Source organism: Otolemur garnettii, unplaced genomic scaffold (genome assembly GCF_000181295.1).
Source record: "Otolemur garnettii isolate 467f Iridium unplaced genomic scaffold, OtoGar3 scaffold00017, whole genome shotgun sequence".
Lineage (NCBI taxonomy): Eukaryota > Metazoa > Chordata > Mammalia > Primates > Galagidae > Otolemur > Otolemur garnettii.
In genome coordinates this window covers 28450398-28466182 of record NW_003852412.1, presented here as the reverse complement: position 1 = coordinate 28466182, position 15785 = coordinate 28450398, and the positions used below count along the sequence as shown (strand labels likewise).

Below are 15785 nucleotides of genomic sequence, written 5' to 3'. Positions count from 1 at the left end.
CATTCAAAATATCAGAAATAATAAGGTATGATTACTTTAAAATTAATGGTTTCCACTGATCTCTAAAGTAGGGGAAAGTAGACCTTTCAGTTTACCTACTTTTTTCTCATTAAGGCTATTTTCAAGAACCAGATGAGCATATGGAATGTGTTAGAAAGAATTTGCCATCAATGGAAAAACAGCCTTCTACAGGTTTCACACACTGTACATTAACTAAAATTTGAAGTCACCTCTATTATCTGAAAATATGCCTTGCAGATATGGTAGAGCCTATCCCAGGATTTATCTGCTTCAGCTTATCAAAGTGCAGTGAAATAATGACATACAAATATTAGAATTACAAAGATTTGGAGTATCAAGTCTGTCTTGAGGAATAAAGAGATATATGTGTGTGTACATGGAGGGGCTAGCTCATAGAAATTTAAAACAAAACAACAAAAATACTCAAATACTGGATAAATCAGTTTTGTTCTTTATTCAAATTTATTAAAAACAGAGTCACAAAAGAAAATTTAATATGATGTTATCCTCTCATAGTCGTGTGTTAAATCTTTATAGGTATTAGTTTGTAGAAGAACCCCACATGTGATGCCTGCAGTTTTGGAATAATCTAGAGAGAAGTTGAACATTTTGTTGGATAATTACATATTTGACATGTACCAATTAGATTAATGCAAAATGGATGAATTGAACGGGATTATTTAGACCTGGTATGGGTTATGTGCCCGGTTTCTTTCATTCATCCACTGAGCATTGACTGAGCATGTACTGTGTGCCAAGTGCTGCTTTAAACCCTGGGGATCAGCCAGTCAATAAGGTCTAATCCCTGTACTCATGGGATTACATAGTAAGTCTGATTTTATATAAAATTCTTTTTTTCCCATTTCTTTTCTTTCTTTTCTTTCTTTCTTTCTTTCTTTTTTTTTTTTTTTTTGAGACAGAGGCTCACCCTGTTGCTTTGGTAGAGTGCTTTGGTGTCGTACCTCACAGCAACCTCAAACTCTTGGGCTCAAGTGATTCTCTTGCCTCAGCCTCCTGAGTAGCTGGGACTATAGATGCCCACCACAACACCCAGCTATTTTTTCCTTTTTTTTTTTAGAGGTGGGGTCTTGATCTTGCTCAGGCTAGTCTTGAACTCTTGAGGTCAAGCAATCTACCTGCCTCAGCTTCCCAGAGTGCTAGAATTATGGGTGTGAGCTACTGGGACAGGCCCACTTTCATATAGTGTTCTGGCATAGGAGTGGAGAATGCTTAGACTCAAGTGTCCTCAAACTATGGCCCATGGGCCACATGTAACCCGCCTAGGACATTTATCTGGCCCGCTGGGTGTTTTTGCTGCCACTGCCTGTCCTGCTTAGCAGCTGACTCATCCCAGAGCCCACAGTCTGGCCCTCCAATAGTCTGAGGGACAGTGAACTGGCCTCCTATTTAAAAAGTTTGAGGACCCCGGTAGATCAACCTGAGAAAGCCTTGCTGAATTGGCAAAAGACAAACCTGAGAAAGCCTTGCTGAATTGTCTAAAAGACAAAGAAATTGCTTGGTGAAAACTGAGGCCAACAAATTCTGGGCAGAGTGGTCGTCACAGGCAAAAGCTTGTAGGGGAGTCCAAGCTACAGCCTTAGGGTGGCATGGGGATTATTTGAGGGCTATTTTGCTTAGCTGTAGTGTCAGGTATCACAGAAATTATACCTGGACCTTTGTTTATTTATTTATTTATTTGCTCATCACCTTCTGTTAATGTTTATGTATTTAATGTGTGGCCTAAGACAGCCCTTCATCTTCCACGTGCAGCCAGAAAAAAAAAAAAGGCTGGACACTCCTGGTAGAGACTGAGGTGCCAGCCGAGGTTCATTAGATAATAGTAATAGATTGTGATCTGAGTGTGGCCTTGTCCTCAATATTAGCTCATCTGTTTAAAACTGGTTCACCTAGAAGTTAGCAAATACATATTTGAATTATTTAAGCACCCCATAAAGATAACATCAATTAAGTGAGGAATTAGATTGGAAGATATGATAGTCAACAGTTGCACAGGGGATGGATTTTCTAGTAACTGATGGACATTGTTCCCCTTCCTTCTGTATAAAACACATCCTAATTTTTACTGAGTGTATTTCAACATTGAGGAACTCTTAGCCCTTAAAATATTTGGCTACTTAGGTGAAAGCCCAGTGCACTCTGGCTCTCGATTGCTGACTCCACTGGAGGACGTTCAATAAAAGATGTTCTGATTTGACTGTGACCTGCTTTTCATTTCTAATGAAACAAAATAAAAACGCACAAAGGGGAAAGTCATGAGGAAATAAACGAAGAAAAAGAAATGATTGAGATAAACATCTTTGAGGTCTCCAACCACTTTTTATATTTCATTGAATAATTGGACTAAGTGGTTTAGTCACCACAAAACCCAGCATAGTAGGATTGTTTATTTGTGGAAAATGATAGAGTGTAAGTTCTACAAACACAGGAGTTATGCCTTTGCCCTCCTATAAAGAATAAGATAGCACTCTACCGTCAGTATGTGCTTGATAAAAGCCAAGAGTACAAGAACTTTAGGGTCTTTCTATTTTTATTATTTTTTGAGAACTCTGTTACCCTGAGTAGAGCACTGTGACATCACAGCTCACAGCAACCTCAAACTCCTGGGCTCAAGCAATCCTCTTGCCTCAGCCTCCTGAGTAGCTGGGACTACAGATACCCGCCACAATGTCCAGGTAGTTTTTCTATTTTTAGTAGAGACATGGTCTCACTCTTGCTCAGGCTGGTCTTGAACTCCTGAACTCAAGCACTCTACATGGCTCAGCCTCCGGGAGTGCTGGGATTACAAGTGTGAGCCACCATACCACCCTTTAGGATCATTTAAAAGAAATCTGTCAGAATACAGTTCTACAATCTTTTAACATAAAAGAAGTAAAGTCTCCATCTTTTTATGACTGTATAATATTCCATGGTACACACATACCACAATTTGTTAATCCATTTGTGGGTCGATGGGCATTTGGGCTGCTTCTATGGCTTGGCAATTGTGAATTGGGCTGCAATAAACATTTTGGTGCAAATATCTTTTTTTTTCTGATACAAAATTATTCAGCTTTTATTAATTAGCTCCTTAGACGAAACCAGAAAGATAGCTGAGGTAGTAGAGCCAGGATAGCTCCCTGAACAAGGACAAAGGAACAAAGGCAGGCAGGGCTCAGGAAGTCATCTGAGCACAGGGAGGCAGCCCCCTCCGGGAATGGGCCCTGACCCAAGGGTGCTCCAGGATCTGGGCCGGGGCAGCCGCTCCTGGGGCTCATATCGGAGAAGCTTGGAGATCAGGTCCTGGGCCTCGGAAGGCATCGTTTGGAGGAACCTCCCCTCTACCTTGACGATGTGCCTGTAGGTCTCACTGGGTGAGGTGCTCTCAAAGGGCGGCTTTCCCACCAACATCCTGTAGCACAGCACCCCAGTGCACCCCAGATCCACCTCTTCATCATATGTCTTCCCCTCCCCCATTTCCGGGGTCAAGTAGTCAAGTGTTCCACACACTGCGTTTCTCCTCAGAGAGGGGCTGTGCACAGACCAGCCCAAATCTGCAATCTTCCACCTCACCCTTGAAGCCCAGAAGCAGGTTTTCTGGCTTAACTTCTCTGTGATCACTTTCCTGTCATGGCAGTAAGTCCTCTATCGTGGCTGTTCCCTGATCATCAAATGTGTGGTTTTTCTGCAGCTTCTTGTACAGCTCACCCGTTGGACCATATTCCAGAATCAGATACACATGGCAGCATCATGGAAGTAACCGTAGAGCCTTAGGATATTGGGGTGTTGCAAACGCGTCTGGATTTCAATTTCCCTGCGCAGCTGGTGCTCTAGTCCTTCCTTCTCTATCTGTGACTTGAAAAGAACCTTCAGGGCTACAATAAAATGGTTTTTCTTGAGCCAAGCCAGGTACACATTTTCAAATTTCCCCTTGCCCAGAGGGTGCCCGATTTCAAAGTCAGCAATCGTGAATCGCTGGTGGCTGGGCGTTGGCCACGCTGAGCTGGGCAGCAGGCTGCACTGCAAGCTTAGCTCTGCCTCCCGCATCGCAGCTCACCAGGTGACAGCTGCTGACACTTTCTGGAGTCCTCTGGAACTGGGAGCTCGAGTTCAGCAGATCCTTCCAGATCTGACAGGTGGTGCGGAGCTGGTGCAAATATCTTTGTTGTACAATTTTTTTTGGTCATCTGAATGTATACCTAGTAGAGGAATTGCAGGATGGATCTTTCTCATATTCAAATAAGCCAGTACTGCATTTCCGAACCACACATCTAACAGACATCTATATTAGGGCTCTCCAGAGACAGAAAACCAATAGGAGATTCCTATATTTAGTCCACACAGTTTTGAGCCAGATTTCCCCGTTTTACAAAGTGCCGCTTCCTGTCTGATGAAGGCAGTCTGACAGATGGCATGCGCTTTCCCACCCAGGCCTCACTCACCTGCATCCTCCACACCCACGTAGGGTCCAAATCGGAAACCTTTCCAGAGTAGAGAATGCCAGTCAGCTCGAGGCAGTTGGGTGAAAACTCAGAAGCAAACATCCACCCTAAACCTTGGTTTATGTGGGACCGCAGGCTGTGCCGTGGGGTGGCTGCGGGGTGGTGAGGGCCTTGGCCTGGCAGGGCCTCGCACACCACTGCCCTCCCAGGCTGGGTGCACAGGATTTCTCTTCAGTGTGTGTGTTACCCTCCAGCACCTCTTCTTTAGTCATTTAGACCTCCAAGAATGTCTCAGAAAACCCTTTTTTGTACCTTGCTACATGAATTAACCCCAAAAAATCAGGTCTTGTTAGAATCTAAATGCTTCCTTGAAAACCACAAGTATGTAGCTCGTTCTGAGGGGTAAGTTCGGCCTCTCTCAAAGAAGCAGAGTAACTTCCTCAGTCAAAGGCAGCGATGGACATGCAAAGAGGAGGATGTTTCTCTTGCCAAACGCAGGGTGGATGTCATCTCTTAGAGGACAAACATTTTCTCTCAGGAAGCACTCAGAAGAGAGCCTCAGTGACATCTCCACGTGGGGGAGCCCGTGAGGAACTGAGGCACATCAATCTTGCTTATAGGTTTTGTTCCTAATCCAGTAGACAAGAAAAATCTAACTCCCATTTTATACTCTCAGTTTTTTTAAAGAGAGGCTGTTTTAGTGATTTTGTTAAATTTGCATAACTAACCTGCATGGTTCTCAGTTCCAAAGGAGTGAAGGGACTCAGTGAAAATTTTATTTCCTGGACTATATTCTGTTCTACTCTGAGGGAAACCATGGTCACCAGCTACTAAAGGTACATACAATCCTGCACTCTTTTAATCATTAATGTCACACAGTAATGTAAATCACTATAAGTCTGAATATCTTTTATGCCTTTAAAATTATATAATTTTATGTGATATAAGTAATTGGTATTAATTGTGGACAATAATTGGATATCAAAAAAAATTTCTGCTCTAGTGTCTCTCTCATTCTTTTTGTATGACACTCCTATAAAATACTCCTCTATTGCGTCATTCGTGTTCTCTGTCAGGCGTCTCACTACACTGATTTTTGTTTTAATTTTTTTGTTAAGCAGCCCCAGGCCAGGTTCAAACTCACCAACACTGATGGGCAGGGCTGGTTCCCTAACCACTTAGCTACAGCGCCCAGCCACACTTTACTCAGTCTTGAACTTTTTTTTCACATTTTAACATTTCAGAAATTAAAATTTCTCAAAATTGTTGGCATCTTACAATGAATTGGCAAAGTTTTTGCTTCCTAATGGTTCAGTAAATAACAGGATGACATGAAATAATTGTGAGTCTTAGATTAAATAAAATGTAGTATATTATCTTCAGGCTAGTTCTTAAAATAAATGGAAAGTTGGACTAGGGTGCATTAAATAAGTGAGGAGGACATAGCTAGATCTCTACTTAGGCCTTCAAATGAAAGTTAAGAACATATTAAAGTTTTTCCCAATTACATGTTGCTTTTAGACTTTAGGCTACGATGTGATGGAAATAGCTCACATTTTAAAATACAATGTTCTGCCTTTCAAATCTCACTCCATGATGTTGGTAAAATACTGGATGTGGAAAAGGTTGAGCACCATTTTCAATAAGATGATCCTGTAGTTTTAAAATGCTGGTGTTTTGTTATTTGTTCCAAGTGCAGTTCCGCTGACGCTAACTGGAGACCTGTCCCTTGGCATCATCAGAGAAGAGTTTAGTTACTGGGAGGCATCTGGGGGCACCTCCCCTCCAGCTACCTTGTGCAGGGTGCAGAAATCCTCACCGTACTGACATTTGGATGTAAACTTCGGTGTGACAGACCGAGATGAAGCAGATGTGATGCTTCCTCGGAGTGTGGGTCTCTCAGTAGAGATACTCAAAGTGTAAACAGAAGACTGAGGCAGACCGTCAGCAGTACCACTGACAGCACGTGGATGAAGAGAGGCCTTACATAGACCACAGGAAATAGAAATGCTTCAGGGAGAGAATGTTCCCAGAAAACTGACTAAAAATTCACAGACGAAACTAGTTATTTGGTCTCCATTATTGGAAATGACCCATTTCGCTGACTTTTCACATTCAATTCAGTTGAAACAAACCCTTTCCCAAGATAATACTGTTATATTTTGGTATGTATGGTTTTAAATGAAAAGTTCTGTCTACATGAAAAGTCTTTCTGGGTAATTTGACCTTCTTAGTGGATGAGTGTAACACAAATTTTGTTTTATTTTATTATGTATTTAGCTTTTTGGAGACACAGTCTAACTTTGTCACCCTTGGTAGAGTGCCGTGGCATCATAGCTCACAGCAACCTCAAATTCTTGGGCTCAAGTGATTCTCTTGCCTTGGCCTCCTAAGTAGCTGGGACTACAAGAGCCTGGCACAATGCATGGCTATTTTTAGAGAAGGTGTTTTGTTCTTGCTCAGGTTGGTCTCGAGCTCCCGAGGTAGGATTACAGGTGTGAGCCATCATGCCTAGCCATAACACAAATGTGCGATGGGTGAAATTGCTTACAGCCTTGAGCAGCATCTGGATATTGACCAACCAGAGGTTGAGCTGCAAATAGCATAGATTTGGCGTCAGTGTGAAGTAGAAGCTCTTTACTGTCATTCCCTTTGCTACAAGCTGTGATTTAAAAAAAAAAAAAAAAAGAACTTCAGGGTCTTTTACTTGTCATGTATTTCAAGCCTTTATGTTCAACATGTCACTGAAGAGAACACCTCTTCATGGTCCCATTGTGACAATTTAGCTGTGACTCCACACCTACTTTCTACGCGTTTTCTTTGGAGAGGGCACCTTATCACTAGTTACTATACAAACACATGCAAAATAGACAGTGAACCCTTGTATTAGCATCCAACTCATCATTTAAACAAAGATTTGTTAGTTGTAGGTGATTTATACTTTTTGTACCTTTTTAATTAAAAAAGAGGCATAACTTTACCTTTAGGCAGAGCCTTGACATATGAACATGGCGTAGGACCTTTTTTATTAGCGATTGCACAGTGTCTCCAGAAGAATCATTTATATTAGTGCCGGGAATTGATGCATTCTTTCTTCCTTTACAAAATGGTAAGTCCTCTCGCATGGAGCCTACAGCTGGGAAAGAGGGGTTATTTCTCTGAAAACCTAAGATAGAGAGTCCCAAGGAAATATCCTTGAATTTTGGAGACTGACGAGAATATAATTTACTGTAGACAACTGATGTCAGGCTTGACTGCAGTAAGCCTTATCATCCACAGTATTGTCAGAGTAAAGATTCGTTAAATGCTCAGGTTGACCATACGAACTTCTGAATTTCAATTACACTTAGTTTAGCAGAGCCAGTGACTCTGATCTTGGTAGCATAATAGAGGAGAAATTTAATAGTAAAATTGATATACTTTGTGCCACATTTTTCTGGCACACATTTCTTGGTAGCATAATAGAGGAGAAATTTAATAGTAAAATTGATATATTTTGTGCCACATTTTACTATCTGGATGCCCAGACCACTTTGCTTGTAGACATATCTACTAAGATCACTCTGTTAATTTAGGTTTTGCCAGTGGCTATGAAAAATAAATCACAAAATTTCAAGGGCTTAACACCACGGAAGTTTATTTCTATGTCACATAACAACCAATCTGGGTGCATTTGAGCTTTCTTGGAACCAGTGTATTGGGGGGTTGTCTAACACAGCCTCACACAAACCCTCTCCCCACCCAAGACAAAGACACAGGGATCCGGCTAGCCCTACCCCCATAAGTTCTCACTGAAAGACCCTGTACCCTGACAGGCAACCTGCAGAATGTGCCCACCTCCCATGGTCCAGGTGAAAGTGATCTCTGACTGCCTCTCCCTTCTCCAGGCACAGACACCAGCACTGCACTGCCCAGGTGCGTCACCTCCCCTTTCAATAAACCTGGCCTGGACAGCTCCTCTGCAGCCTCCATATTGGAACTGTGCTGTTTGCTAGGGGTCATGGAGTCTTCAGTGTTCAGGCAGAAAGAGAAAGAGGACAGAGAAGACACAGCCTCTGCTGATCAACCTTCACGAGTGAGTGGCCCACATCTCTAACGCTACTTCCTACCAGTGAGAACCAGTCACATGGCCCCATCTAGATGCAAGAGTTGGTAGGAAGTGTCACAGCAAAAAACGAGAAAAGGGTAGGTACAATTTATTTGATTCACAAGATCTGTATCATGGCAGAGAATCCATCAACTTTGTTAGAGAGAAAGCCTGTCTCTGCAGAGTTAAGACACTGAGAAACATCCGATTGTAATTTGTTTTGCAAAGCTGTGTTGCTTCAGGGAAAATATTTTATGCCCACCAGCTGGATGTTTATAATTTTCTTGACAGCGCTAGCTAGGAGGCGTTGGTAGTAAACACTCACCAATCTACCACACGCTAATTAGTTATTTATGTATTATAGGTACAGTCTAGTGGGTTGAGTGCTCCCGTGAATCCAGAAAACCTACCCACTCTTTAAGTTTTGCATAGCCCTTCTAAAAGGAAATGGGAATTTATGCAAAAGTACTTCTGACTTGTTTTGCTTGTCTGCAAACATTTGAGATGATGAAGTATCGATATAAGGAAATTGTCTTCTGACAAAAGTATTAACCTACGGCAGAACGGCAGAACGTAAGGACTCCGAACTGTTGTGCTAAGAGATACGAGGTAGGTTGTGGAAGAAACAGTTCCACAGTTCCGCTTCTGTGTAACTGTGTAACCCAGGAAACTGTTCACCATCCTCTACTGTAACTTGATGAACCAGCTCAGGCTCTTTCTGGTATGAAAAATTGTTTTCAATTTATAGTTAGAAGACAATAGAATTTAAAAGGACAGGAGTCATGTTCTAAAGAGTTCACTCTCTAAGCAGTAGCCTAAAGGGTTAAGAGTACAGAAGCGTTGGCACCTGCCAAGCACTGTTGGGGATCCACAGGTTTCCATCTGAGTATTTATATTCAGAGACAGATATTCACAATCTAAATGTGAGAATGAGTTGTAATTATCTGCGAGCTTGGGGTCCTTTTAGAATTTTATTGTGCCTGCCTCTCAGCATTCATGTTAATAGTTTACACTGTTCTTATCTTCACTTGATGCTCAGCCTTACCTTTATGTAGAGGGTGAGTCCTCCTGTAACGGGAGATATGAAGGGTTTTGGTTTGGGGAGAATCTCAACTGTCAGTACTATTCAGTGTGAAATCTTTGAACTCGGGGAACTCTGTGAGACCAGCTGAGACTCTGGAAGGAAAAATATTTTTGACCTCAGCCTAATTGTCAGGCTGGTTGGTCCAGACCAGGCATCCTCAGACTACAGCCCGCAGGCCACATGCAGCCTACCTAGGACATTTATCCGGCCCACCGGGTGTTTTTGCCCCTGCTGCCTGTCCTGCTTAGCAGCCGACTCGTCCCAGGGCCCACAGTCTGGCCCTCCAATGGTCTGAGGGACAGTGAACTGGCCCCTGTTTAAAATGTTTGAGGGCCCTTGGTCCAGACTCTTGGCAAACTTGTAAGTGCAGTGAATATGCCCCTAGCAGGTACCCTTCCCCAGGTGTAGGGGTCATGGCGAAACTAGCTCCTTTTCCTTGGAAAGTTTGCAGAAAGATTAACTCACAGTTAAGGCAGATTAATAAGGTGTCTCAATGATGGTCAGACCCCTCTGTAGATGCCTTATAGAGGGGAGGGGGAGAAGGTGGAGTATGGATATAACAAGTGGTTGGTAGGAAGGATGAATAGACGGGGAAACAGATTGACTTAGAAATGAACCTGAGAGACAGGTGTTGTGTGTTAAATGGTTTGGGTCTGATCTTCTAGGATTCAGGGGAAGGAAGAAAGTCAGTTGACCCCCTTTCGTCTTTGGATCAGGTCAGTGTGGTTTTATTCAGATAGAGGAAAAGCCCCTCCCAGTGCTTTCTGATCGGGAATGGCCTTTAATTCACTGTTCTTTATACCAAATAGTCGTGGTCTAGGGTGACATTTTCTTAGCTCTTTCATAGGCACCAACAATTCTTTTAATGAAAACAATTTCACTTCACTTTTCTTTTGTTATTTCTTTGAATGATATATTAAGTATTATTAAAATATTAAGAATGCAGTGTATGGTATATGGCAAATACTGACCAATAGGTAACTACTTACTGTCACTACCAATTAATATTTTTCCTGTATCTTCCCCCTTTCAAGACTGTGTGGATTATGGATTTCTTTATTTATTAGAATTTCAAATTCAATATTCAAAATTCAAAATTTTAAATATTTATTAGCACCCACTGGGTGTGAGAAACCTTGCTATATACATTGGTGAATATCATGGCACATTAGTGATGGCATCAGAGGGGATGGTATCAGAAAGGAATCTGCAGAGGGAGATTTCCCAGCCACTAGCACGGTCAGTGTTCCTCTATGGAGAGGGAATAAATGGTGAAGTTGATTGATTTGTCAATGGAGAGTGACAAATCAACCAACTGGTCGCCTTGTTGATCTAAAGCCTGTGAGCAGCCTAAGCCTTTCTTATTCCATTGTAATATTCCATCCTCTCTGCCTTTTTAAAAACCCTCATATTTCGCATTATAGGAGGACGCACCCCTTAAGCAAAAGCAAGACAGCGTATCAGTGTGAAGATAAGAACAGTATAATGTAGTTCACGTGAACCCCGACAGGCAGGCACAGTAAAATTCTAAAAGGCCCCCAGTATATGGCCTTGAGCACCTTGAAAGGTGAAGCGGCAGCACCCAGAGATGGTGCAGATGGGAGATGATCAGGCCTGGGTTATTGAAGGGGAGGGTGATCCGCTGGGGCAATGCAAACGTGGCATCTGTGCCCAGGGGCAGTTAGAGACCCCTTTTATATGGGACCATAGCAGGTGGGCAAATTCCACAGCTTGCCCAGAAATTCAGGGCCCTTTGGCAATAACTCCTGGAGTGGGGCCGACCAGATCCTTTGTGTCTTTGTCTTAGGAGGAGAGGAAAGGAGGAAGGGAGAGGGTTTCTGGGTGGCTGCTTAGGCCCCCAACATACTAGCACGTTACCCTGGTCATTATTAATCATTAATGCCCGCCTGCCCGTTACTCTGTGTGGCTGCTTCCTCTGTGACAGTCAGCAGGTCTGGCAGGGCTGGGACCCAGTAGGAAGCGGCTGCTGTGACTCAGCAAAGGCTTCTAGTTTCTGGCTTGTCGTCCTGGTGGTCTGGCTGCTCTCAGAAACGTGTGGGGCAAAGAGCTCCTGAAGGAGAGTGACAAGTCCCTTTCCTTCTGGGCAGCTGAGGTGAGACTTGGGCTGTTAAAGAAATTGTTGCCGGGAGAAAGTAGAAAAAGGAAGCTAAACCTTGGTGTATGGAAGTGAAGAAGGGGTGTGGGGCGCCGAGGCTTCACCTCCCCTCATTGGAGCCCCACACCATAGCTCAGCCTCCTTCGCCTTGACTTCTCCTTCTTACTGGAAACTGAATCCAGAAATTCCCTTTTGATACAACCTCTAAAGACTTAGCAGATTGAAAATTAAAGTTTTCTTACCTTGATCCCACCTGAAGAGAATCACCTTTCAAGCCATCTGCCAGCATACCGTTTCTCTCTGCTGAAAAACTGTGAATGGTCAGCACTTGGATGAAAGGAGAGCGATACTTGTGGAATTTGGAGAACTTTCCAGATTAGTGGGAGTTGGGGGCACTTGGCACCTGAAGAATGGCATGACAAAACCAAGTGGGGCAGGGCAGGCTGAGGCTGAGCCTTCCTTAGGGTTTGCTGTATGCGACCACCTTTGTATTCTGACTTGTTTATTTCTATAAAAGTCATATGCTAATTCTTATCTTTTTACTATTACTACTTTAGAAACTTTTGAAATAAAGTGTTACCTTATTTATAAATGGTGAATGATACTATTATGGAATCTTTGGGCAATGTCTCTTTTTTGGCTTGTTTTATGCAGGGAGTTGCTGTGCAACTTTTGGAGCCTGTGGCTCAAAGGAGTGAGGCTCCAGCCACATATGCTGGAGGTGGCGGGTTCAAACCCAGCCCTGGCCAAAAACTGCAAAAAAAAAAAAAAAAAAGCAAATGGCCTGAGGTATTTCAGTACTGTGTCCCCAGGGCACTTGACACATAGTGAACTAAGTCATACATGTTCATTTGGAGAAGTAATCTGTTTCTGCACGTATTTCCCAATTGAAAATGAGTACTGATGAAGGGTATCAAAGTAAACCATTTAAAATGCAGAACTCTCTGAACAGACTCTCCATGACTGTGCTCCTGTCTTTGAGGCTCTCTCTGGATTCATTTGCTCATCTCCATCATAATTAACACTCAACTAATTTAGGATGAGTTTGTTTTTCTCCACTGTTATTTTCAGTACAGTGTGCTTTGAATGAAGTATTTACTATTGCATCCTAGAATACCAGTTTTAGATGAGAAATATTCTGCTTCTTATTGAGTAGCTTCTCAAAGATCATTTCACTCCTTGCTTCTCAGCCTGTGGAAATGAACTGCCAGTGCTATTTTCTAAGCATGTTCCCTGTCTTTGCCCTTCAAAATCACTGTTCTAGTTCAGTGAAAGGCAGTCGGTACAGACAGCCACGCACTGGGATTCTTTTTTTTTTTGAGACAGAGCCTCAAGCTATCCCCTGGGTAGAGTACCATGGCATCACGCTCACAGCAACCTCCAACTCGTGGGCTCAAGCGAGTCTCCTGCCTCAGCCTCCCAAGTAGCTGGGACCACAGGCGCCCGCCACAACGCCCGGCCGTTTTTTTTTTTTTTTTAGTTGCAGCCATCATTGTTGTTTGGCGGGCCGGGCTGGGGATTTGAACCCGCCACCTTAGGTGTATGTGGCTGGCGCCTTAGCCACTGCACTGGGATTCTTTGAATCGTGGGCTCACTGCCAAGCACAGGGCTCCCAGGAGGCCAGCGACTGTGTTTCATTCGTACTTGCAGCCCCAGGACCCAGTGCAGTGCCTGGCCCTCAGTGGGTCTTCAATGCATGTTTGGTGAAGTGACTGGAAATACGGGAAAGTTAGTCAAAATTCTTTGGTTTTCAAATGATAGAAATACTAACACAAACCAGGCTGAACAAAACAGGAATTTATTGGCTCAGGTGCCTGAGTTAGTCCAGGAATACACACGGCTTCAGAAACAACAGAGTCCCAGGCGTCCCCAATGTCATCAGAACATTCTACTTCTGGCATCTTTCTCAGGAAACGCCCCTACTTAGAGTGTATGATTTGGGTGGAGCTGACTACAGGGGGCCATCCCTGACCCGGATCTGGCCAGAATATGACTTTCCCTGCGCAAAGTGATTTCCTCTGCTCTTTTCTGAGTGGCAGAAAAGGCCCCTGCAGGTGGAGGCAGAGGACCCCCAGCAGCTCCAGGCTACTCCGGCCCTGAGAGCTGGCCTGTTCCTGAGTTGAAGGGTCTCTGCAGACGACTTCAGCACAAGTCCTGGTCTGACCTGTGACCCTCAGTGGCTGGCTCAGGTGGCCTCACTGTTCCTGAACCTATCACTTTGTGCAGGGGAAAGTCATATTCTGGTCAGAGCTGGGTCAGGGATGGCCCACCTGTTAGCAGCTCCAGCCAGTCACACACCGTGAGCCTAAGCAATAGCGTTTCCTGAGAAAGACGCCAACAGATGATCTGCAACTCCGGGTGGGTTACAGAATAAGGAATAGCAGCGGTGGGCATCAGATCAAAAGCATGAAATATGCCATGGATCTGCAGTGAGATTAACCTTTCTTCCTTGGGCTCCTTGGGTGGACTTGGTGTTTCAGGGACTCAGTAATTGATCAAGCTTCTACTTGGAGTTTCAGGGCCCCTAAACAAATAAGATGTGTTGAGAAAAATGTATCCTCTGATATTAAAATGCCTCATTGTCCTATGAGTCCTGGACAATGTGCCCATTGGGGACTGGATTCCTTTTCTCTTAAAGATGAGCCTCAGTGCAGGCTTCGTTTAGCCTGCCACTTCCTTCTGCTGCTCCTCCTGGAGCTCCTGTGAGCGACAGTCACTGAACCTCTCTCTCCATGGTGCTCCCAGGGCTCTATCCTGGTGGCAGAAGCTCCCTGCAGGTTCCGTTCTTCTCAGAGGAGTCTTCTGGAATTTAGGGATGGTACAGAGATGTGATCTCCACTTGTCTGCATCCAAGCTCAAGTCCCCAAGGACTTGGCAAAAGATCCCAGGAGTCTTTTAAAATGAGCTGCTTTGGGTTCTAAGTGTTTACATCCAAATGGATCCCTATGACTAATCTGAGTTCCCCATGAGGACGAGACATACAGATGAGTCGCTGGTGATGATTTAAGCCGAGACCAGCTTTGTAGGGTCATGTCAGCCTCCCTGGAAGTTGGAGCCACCTGCCTTCCTCTTTCACCTAGTTTGTGAGTATACAGTGCGTCTGCAGCTCGTCCTTTCACCTAGTTTGTGAGTACACGGCGCGTCTGCAGCTCGTCCTTTCACCTAGTTTGTGAGTACACGGCGCGTCTGCAGCTCGTCCTTTCACCTAGTTTGTGAGTATACAGTGTGTCTGCAGCTCGTCCTGCGGCCCTTCTGCTCCTGAGATACTATTTCCTGACATTGACTTGTATTGTGTGTCTGAGAATATCTGGAGAGGTCATACTAATTAATAAAATTATAAAATAAGGTTCTGCTATAGCAGAATATATTAAAGTTTTAGTGAAGATTCAAATAAATTTGTTTTTATATTTTGAGATATTAAACATAAATATCAATATTCAATCATTTTACATGTTATGAATATTTGTATTTGTTGGAGAAGATTAATTGGCCTTTAAAGAATTTAGTATCACTTATTACTTGAATATAAATAATCTTTCACTAACTATGGTGAAATACACAGTTATAACAAAATTATCTAAATTAAAATGTGATTTTTTTAAACATTCAAACATTTGCTCGGCGCCTGTGACTCAAGTGGCTAAGGTGCCATATAAGTGGCAGGTTTATATGCCTCATTATATGAGCTGGCAGGTTCAAATCCAGCCCAGGCCCGCCAAACAACAATGACGGCTGCAACCAAAAAATAGCCGGGTGTTGTGGCGGGCACCTGTAGTCCCAGCTACCTGGGAGGCGGAGGCAGGAGAACCACTTGAGCCCAGGAGTTGGAGGTTGCTGTGAGCTGTGATGCCATAGCACTCTACCCAGGGAGAGAGCTTGAGGCTCTGTCTCCAAAAAAAAATAATAATAATAATAAACATTCACACATTTACATCTAAATTAAAATAGTAACACAGTAGGAAAAGTTACTTTTGCCAAATTAAATCAGAACCCAGACAAGAGCCTTCTATTGTACACAGAAACTTTCCCATAACACTC

General features: G+C 43.5%; 1 protein-coding gene and 1 pseudogene across 1 annotated transcript in view; one reads left to right on the top strand and one right to left on the bottom strand.

Moving 5' to 3' along the window:
* The window catches only part of MCTP1 (multiple C2 and transmembrane domain containing 1), a 601695-nt gene that overhangs the window by 170034 nt on the left and 415876 nt on the right, over positions 1 to 15785 (top strand). The gene's annotated exons all lie outside the window — the stretch shown is intronic.
* On the bottom strand, positions 3194 to 4065 carry LOC105886616 (annotated as a pseudogene).